This window comes from Otolemur garnettii, unplaced genomic scaffold (genome assembly GCF_000181295.1).
Source record: "Otolemur garnettii isolate 467f Iridium unplaced genomic scaffold, OtoGar3 scaffold00163, whole genome shotgun sequence".
Lineage (NCBI taxonomy): Eukaryota > Metazoa > Chordata > Mammalia > Primates > Galagidae > Otolemur > Otolemur garnettii.
In genome coordinates, this window is record NW_003852558.1 from 3,010,972 (window position 1) to 3,019,025 (window position 8,054).

Genomic DNA, 8,054 nt, shown 5'->3' on the forward strand with positions numbered 1-8,054 from the left:
GTGAGAATTATAAACAAAAAGAATAATACTCATGAATACAAAAAGATCAGAACTGCCAATTTCATGTAAGGAATTGTAGCTCAATAATCTGAGCCTTCAGGGGAAAAGAGTCCTGGGAGTTGAAACTGGAGAGGCAAGAAGAGGGTGTTAAAGACTTTCTAAGTGCGGATGCTAAGATCTTGCTACACTCTTCTCGGAATGGAAGCCAGAGAAGGTTTTAAATGGTCATATGGCATCATTTGCTTGTTAGGTAGATTATCCCAGTTGCAGGGTGGGGGATAAATTTAGAGAGGGTGGAATTAGGTAGATGATGGCAATAACCAGAAAAAAGATGATAAAGCCAGGTCTGAGCCGCTAGATTGTGAAGAGAAACAATCATAAGGACATGGTGAGTGGCTAGCTCTGGAGTGTGAGGAGGAAGTGCCTGCATCGGATAACCCTGTAGACTATAGTGCTTTTCATTGTAGTCAAGAACAGAGAGAACAAAAAAGTGTTGGGGAGGAGGACAAATTAAATTCGGATGTTTAGGGACACCCTATTGACTACATTCTTTAGGCAGGTGAGGATGTGCCTCTGAGCCTCAGAAAGGCTGAGCTGGAAACAGAGATTTCACAGTTCTAAACACACAGTTGGCAGGTACACTCGGAGAGTAGAGGAGATTTGCCAAGAGATGAGACTGCAGAAACAGAAAATGAACCAGGAATGAATATAGGGGACACCCCTGAGAGCAAGGTTCAGGCAGAAAAAGAATGGGAGACAAGGAAGGAATGGTGAAAGAAGTCTATACATGACCATCTAAATAGCATAATAGTGTTTTTTAGTTGTCTAGTAATTTATTTTTTTTCCAAAGTATTTCTTAATCAGAAATTTTACCTGCATCACAACTTGAAAATAGAGAGATAAAGTGAGGATGACTCTTCTGATAGGTACCTTTTACAAATTAGGAAATTGAACATTTCTTCATAATTTCATTCAGATTCTTTTTATTTAGTGCAAATTTAAATGATAGTATCACCTTCTTTTTTGTTCTCTATATCACATTCTTACATTGTATTCACCTGTTCTAATCGTATCCATTTTGTGATAAATTGCTTCCCCAGATCATTTCCTTTAGGGTAAGGATTTACATATCCAATTCTTTACTGAACATCTTCACATAGATTTCATAAACTTTTCCCTCTGATTTTTCATCTTTGTCGATGTTCTCCATCATTATTAATCCAGTTATCAAAGTCAGAGACTAAGTCACCTTGGCTCTCCTCTTCCTTGTTGGTCCTCATATCTAGTCAATCACTAAATCCTTCCTACCCTTCAATCCTTTCTACTCTTCTCTATGCCCTATCTCAATGTCTTTAGGTTGGGACACCCTTTTCTCTTCCATAAATTATTGTAACTATTTTGTCATTTGCCACTCCGAGTCTAGACTTTCCCCTTATTTAGTTCATTGATGACACTGCAGACAAATTGGAAAGACATACAATTTTTCTTTACGTGTCAAGATTGAGATTGGTTTCTTAGGAATCCACATGAGACTAATCAAGACTCACTGATCCTGCTTGAGATACTTATAGATCCTACAAATTCATCCTTTCTGGTTTTTACCAAGCAGTAAGCAACTCAAGGACAGAGTTTTTCTTTGTTGTAGTTTTCATGTCTAGCACTTAGACACTCCGTAATTCTTTTTTAAAAGAATGAATAGTTGCCTAAAGCCATTAAAATATTTGGTAACTTAAAGGTACCTAAAATATAGATATCCCAAGAATAAATCCCGGTTTATGCACCAGCAAACCACATAAAATTAGTTACTCAATAACTGGAAAGTATGTGTTGCAATATTTTATACCTTTATAGATGTTGGTGTGTTCTTAGACAGAGATCTGCCTGTTTGAAAAGAGAATAGAAATAGGCCTATAAAGTTAAACTTGGTAAAGATTACACTCGAGATTCTTTCTCATTTAAGAAAACTAAAATATTATGGTATTAATTACAGAGACGTATCAGAGGTGGCATAAAGACTACATTATAATTCTAGAAAGTTATTGTTACAGTCTCATGTTCAAGGAAATGGGACAACAAGGTTGCTTCTGAGAAATATATATTCTCTGGCAAAGAAGTCATCATCCACAACTAAGTACGTCTTTAAAATTTCCTTTCGCTTCATGTCTACACATAAGTAAGTGGATAATTGTACTTCTGATTCCTCTGAGATCAGATGGAATTACTGAGAATCAAAAGTTAAAATGTCTAGTCCTATATTTCTTGTCTATAGGCCACAAGATTGTCACTACATAAAAAGTTTTGTTAGTTTCACTGACTAGAAAATGAAAACAATAATATATAAGAAAATTACATGCCCAAATAAAAATATTCAAGTGGAAATGTGGAGTGTTTGGGAGGAATCTGATAAAAATAATGTAGTTCTTCAAATAAGGGCCAAATAAGGCCAACTAAAGTGACTGCAGAAAAAATAGCATCACTTTCAGTTATTGCTGTACATAAAGTTCTTTCCCTTTAAAATTTATGACTTTTGACTTTTTTTTTTTTTTTTGGAGAAAGAGTCTCACTTTGTTGCCCCTGATAGAGTACTGTGGTGTAATACGTCACAGGAACCTCAAACTCCTGGGCGTAAGCGATTCCCTTGCCTCAGCCTCCGCAGTAGCTGGGACTACAGGTGCCCACCACAACACCCAGCTATTTATTTATTTATTTAATTTTAGAGATGAGGTCTCGCTGTGGCTCAAGCTGATCTTGAACATGTGAGCTCAGGCAATCCACCTGCCTCGGCCTCCCAGAGTGTGCTGGGATTACAGGTGTCAGCCACTGTGCCAGCTGACAATTTTTTGTATGTGTTATAATGCCAGAAAATCACAACATTAAAATCATGTTAAAATATATATACAGGGATTTTTGTTCTTCTGGGTAGATACCTAGTAATGGGATTGCTGGAAGAAATGAGGGAGGGTGTTTGGTGGGAACTCACCTCATGTGCACAGTGCAATGGTACATTTCAAAACTATTAAGAGTAGGGTATAAATGTCTTACCACAACAAATAAGTGAGGTGTTGGTTATGTTAACAAGTTTGATGTAAGCTTCCCATATTGTATATCATATCAGCACATTGTACCCTGTAAATGCATTAAGGTACACGTTATGCATTTAATAGAACTTTATGATTTAATCATAAAAAATGGAAGATCTACCTTTAGCTCTCTGAGGATTCTCCATACTTCTTCCCATGTTGATTGTATTAATTTCCAGTCCCACCAGCAGTGCAAAAGCAGTTCCCTTCTCTGCACCTCCACTCCAGCAACAGCACATTCGGGGCTTGGCAATGTGGGCTAATCTCACTGGTGTTAGGTGATATTTCAGGGGGGTTTTGATTTGCATTTCACTGGTGATTAGGGAGGATGAGCATTTTTTCATGTGTTTGTTGGTCATTTGTCTGTCATCTTCAGAGAAGTTTCTGTTCAAGTCTCTTGCTCACTTATTAGTGGGTTGGTTGGCTCTTTTCTTGTTGGTTAATTTGAGTCCTCTGTAGATTCTAGTTATCAGCCCCTCGTCAGATTCATAGCATGCAAATATCTTCTCCCATTTCTAAGGCTGTTTGCTTACTGCTTGTAGCCTTAGTTGTGAAGATGCTTTGTAGCTTGATCATGTCCCATTTCTTAAAGCGATAGAGGCCATCTACAACAAACGCACAGCCAGGATCATACTGAATGGAGTAAAACTGGAAGCATTTCATTTAGAATCGGAACCAACAAGGTATTTTGAGTGTGTGTCTTTGTGCAGTTGTCTCATCGTGTGCTCCAGGCATTGCAGTATGCAGTCTACTAGCATCAGCATTTTGCTACTTGGAGTGAAGAAAGGTCAAAGTTTTACTCACGTTTAGGCCTTTTTACCTTTGTAACTTATAAAACATACTTGTCTAAAGTACCATACCATGGGGTGCTATAATTTTTGTTTGAACAATCAAATATTATGTAAGAAATTCAGAAAAAGTAGGACTAGTCTGTTCTATTTGCACCTATGTTTACCATTTCTTTCTGAACTTTTAAGCCGTTTGTTATCATTACCTTTCTGTTCAGAGAACGTCTTTAAGAATAGGTTTGCTAGCAACAACTTCTTTAAAGCCTTGTATCTAGTAGCCTTTCCTTGGAAATAAATTTATGGGTGAATAAGAAGTATGGCTTAATATTGATTCAACAGCATTCAAAAACATAACATTTGCCTGAGACAAAGGATTGCAAAGTCAGATTTAAAAGGCATCTGGAGTCAGACTCACTCGTTTCCAAATCCAGCTCCACTATTTATTAGCAATGTGAACTTGGGCAAGTGACTTAATCTCCTGCGCCTCAATATTCTTATTTTTAAAGGCTACTAATGGCACTTACTTCAGAAGGATTCATTGAGTTGGTACACGTGAGGTACATAAATGAATGGCTGGTGTGTGGGAGAAGTGCACGTCAGCCATTGCTTTTATTACGTATCATGGAGCTAGGAACACACCACCACGATGCAATTATTTCATTTCCTCGATTCTGATTCTATGTTGACAGTTAATTTTGTTTTATGCATAGAACTAACAAATTATAGATAATGTCTTAATCACGTGGAAATATATTTTTCTTTCTTTTTTTTAATAAATCATAGCTGTGTACATGAATGCAATCATGGGGTACAGTGTGCTGGTTTTATATACAATTTGAAATATTTTCAACAAACTGGTTAACATAGCCTTCCTGGCAGTTTCTTAGTTACTGTGTTAAAACATTTATATTCTACATTTAGAAAGATTCACATGTACCCTTGTAAGAAAATATATTTTTCAAGGTAGTAGAACATGACTGGTATTTAGATTTGTGCTTCATTTTCCAGTTCAGTCTTTGATAGAACTTCAGCAAATTCTTTAATTGCTCAAGCCTGGTCATCTTCATCAGCAAATAGATATGGTAATTATCATCTCCTGGGGTTAAGGCGAGGATTAAATGAGATAATCCATATAAGCTTCCTAGCCCAGCATCTGGCTCATGGTGACCATTCAACAAATAACAAGTTCTGTTTTCATTATTATGGCTCAAGTAACAGCTATAGTTGACTTTCTAGTATAAGACTCTTAACTGTTCTGAATATTTTTTAAAGTTTTTTATTAATACTATTTTAATTGAAAAATAATAATGGTGTTACATTTAGGGGTACACGGTGACATTTATATATATATATATAAATATATACAATGTGGAATGCCTAAATCACAATACTTAGCATATTCCTCATCTCACTTACTTTGTATTTTTTGTAGTGATAGATTTGAAATTTACTCTGTTAGTTATTTTGAAATATACAATACATTATCATTGATGATAGTCTACTGTGCAATGGATTTCACCATTCTAACTATTTTCAGTTAAATTCTCAAGTCCAGTCAGTTTTAGGAAACTAGAAAGATCAAATGTGTTGATCAGCAACGTTAAAAACTAGACCACAGACTGGAAATTTCACTGGGTAAAATGCCACCATGCCAGATGCTGTTTAAATTTCAGTAGTATATCCACATTTCCAGTCACTAGACATTTCTCTGTTGTATTGAAGATGAAAGATTGGAAATTAGACTCTCCCAGCAGGATTTCAATTAGAATCCATTAAGGGAAGACACTCATGGGAATTGAGGAAGAAACCATTATTCTCTGGCAGCAGCTGTAGGCAGGAAAGTGGTGGGGACTGGCAGACAGCAAAAGTGAGACTGTGTAAGCAGCTTCCAAAGTTCCCCTGAGAGTCATTCATTTGGTATTATAATCAGCCACAATTATAGGTGGTGGCTTCTACTCATATGTGATTTCTTCACTTCTGAATTTACTGAACGTAACTTTTTTTGCTCTTATTTCCCTAGTTCTTCTAGTAGTTCTGTATGCCACAAATTCCCCATTTTGCTCCACTCCTCCAACTTTCAGAGTGACTCTGCTATCCAGGCTAAACTTACACAATAATCCCCACCCAGGAGCCCCCTTGGAAGAGACCCCTTGATTTTCTGATTATACATGCTTCACATAGTGATCCACCAAACTACAACATCAATTCTGATGTACCAATATTGACACTATGAGAACATTGAAGCTGGGATCTTCACAGCTACTATGAAACGGATATTTGTGCTTGTATCATCCTAATCTCCTTCTCATGGTGAAAGGAGAAAGAATGTTCTTTTTTCTATCTAAGTCCAATCTCTTCTTTTTCATCTCTCCTCTCCTGTCTTCTCCTCTCTTGTCCTCTCCTTCTTTCTCTCTCTTGATCTCTCTCTGTCTGAGATAGTTTTACTCTCTTGCCCAGGCTATAACATAGTGGTGTGATCATAGTTCATGTAACCTTGGAAATCCTCAGCATGAGCCGTCCTCTACCTGAGCTTCCCTGGGATTATGAGCATGAATCAACTGTGCCTGGCCAAACCCTTTTATTTTTAATAATCTATCCTACTTTCATATTCATCAAATACTCCTCAATGGAATTTTCTTGCTAACTTTGTAAAAAGTACAGTTTGCATCCAGTAACGTTCATCGTTGTTAGGGCCAATATATTTTGACAAATGAGTATCATCAAGGAAACTACCATCATAATAAAAATGGAGAATATTTCTGTCATTCCAAAGAACTCAGCTGTGTCCCTTTGCTGCCGGTTCCCCTCTCTGCACCAACCTCTGGGAACCCCTGATCTCTCTGTCACACTTTCTAAAATGCCTTGTGATTGAAAAACACAGCGTGTAAATTGTTTTGTGCCTCAGTCCTTTCAGTTAGCAGAATGTCTCTAGATGAATCCATGTTGCTGCAGATATTAGTATTTCCTCTCTTTTAACTTGTATTCTCTTGCATGATTACACCTCATTTCATTGATATATTACCTCATTCATGAGTCTATAAACATTTAGTTGGTTTCATGTTTTGGCTATTATAGGAAAAGTTACTATAAAATTGCACACGACTTTCTGTGTGTGAACATGTAGTTTAATATTGTACGGTCAAATACCTGAAAATGTAATGGCTGGCTTGCATACTAGGTATATAGTTAACATGTAGGAAAACACCAAATTTTTCAAAGTCAGCTGTCCTCTTTCACCTTTTCACCAGCAACACCTGAGTTCCAGCTGCTGCATATCCTCATCCATACTTGCTAATTTTAGCCACTTTAGTATAATCATTCACTGTTTGGGAAACTTAAATTTCCCTGCTGGTTTTGTACACCTCTCCAGTGCTTATTGGCCATTTGTGTGTGTGTGTTTTTAAGATGTGTCTAAATCCACAACCCATTTTTTATTGGGCCATTTATATTTTTATTGTTTCACTGTAATAGCTCTTGATATATATTCTAGAAATAAGTTCTTTGTCATGTGTGTATTTAGCACCTATTTTCTCCCAATCTGTGGTTTGCTTTTTCTTTTATTTCAGATGAATGTAAGAGTACAAACAATTAGGTTGCAATGTTTGCATTTCTTAGGTAAAGTCCCTGCTGTAGTTGTGTCCCCCACACAGAAGGTGTGCTATATACCTGTACATCGTAACTATCAGGTGGGAACACACCAATCCCTCCTTTCTCCCCTCTCCTCCTCCCTCCTCCCCCACCTTGAATTGACCTGACTTCTTCTCTTTTGTGGGCGTGTATTAGGTCATCTACTGGCTTCATATTAGTATCGAGGACATTGGATACTTGCTTTTCCATTCTTATGATACTTTACTAAGAAGAATGTTTTAGCTCTATCCATGTTAATATAAAAGATTTGCAGTCTCCACCCTTTTTAAGGCTGAATAGTATTTTATGGTATACATATACCATGGTTTATGATTCCATTTGTGGGTTGATAGGCAGTGAAGTTGTTTCCACATTTTGACATTTGTAAACTGAGCTGAAATACACAATCTAGTGTAAATGTCTTTATGCTAAAATGATTTTTTTCCTTCTGATTAGATACCTAGAAATGGGATTGGGGGATCTAAGGAAGGTCTATTTTGAGTTCTTTAAGGATTCTCCATACTTCTTTCCAAAGAGGCTGTATTAATTTGCAGTCACA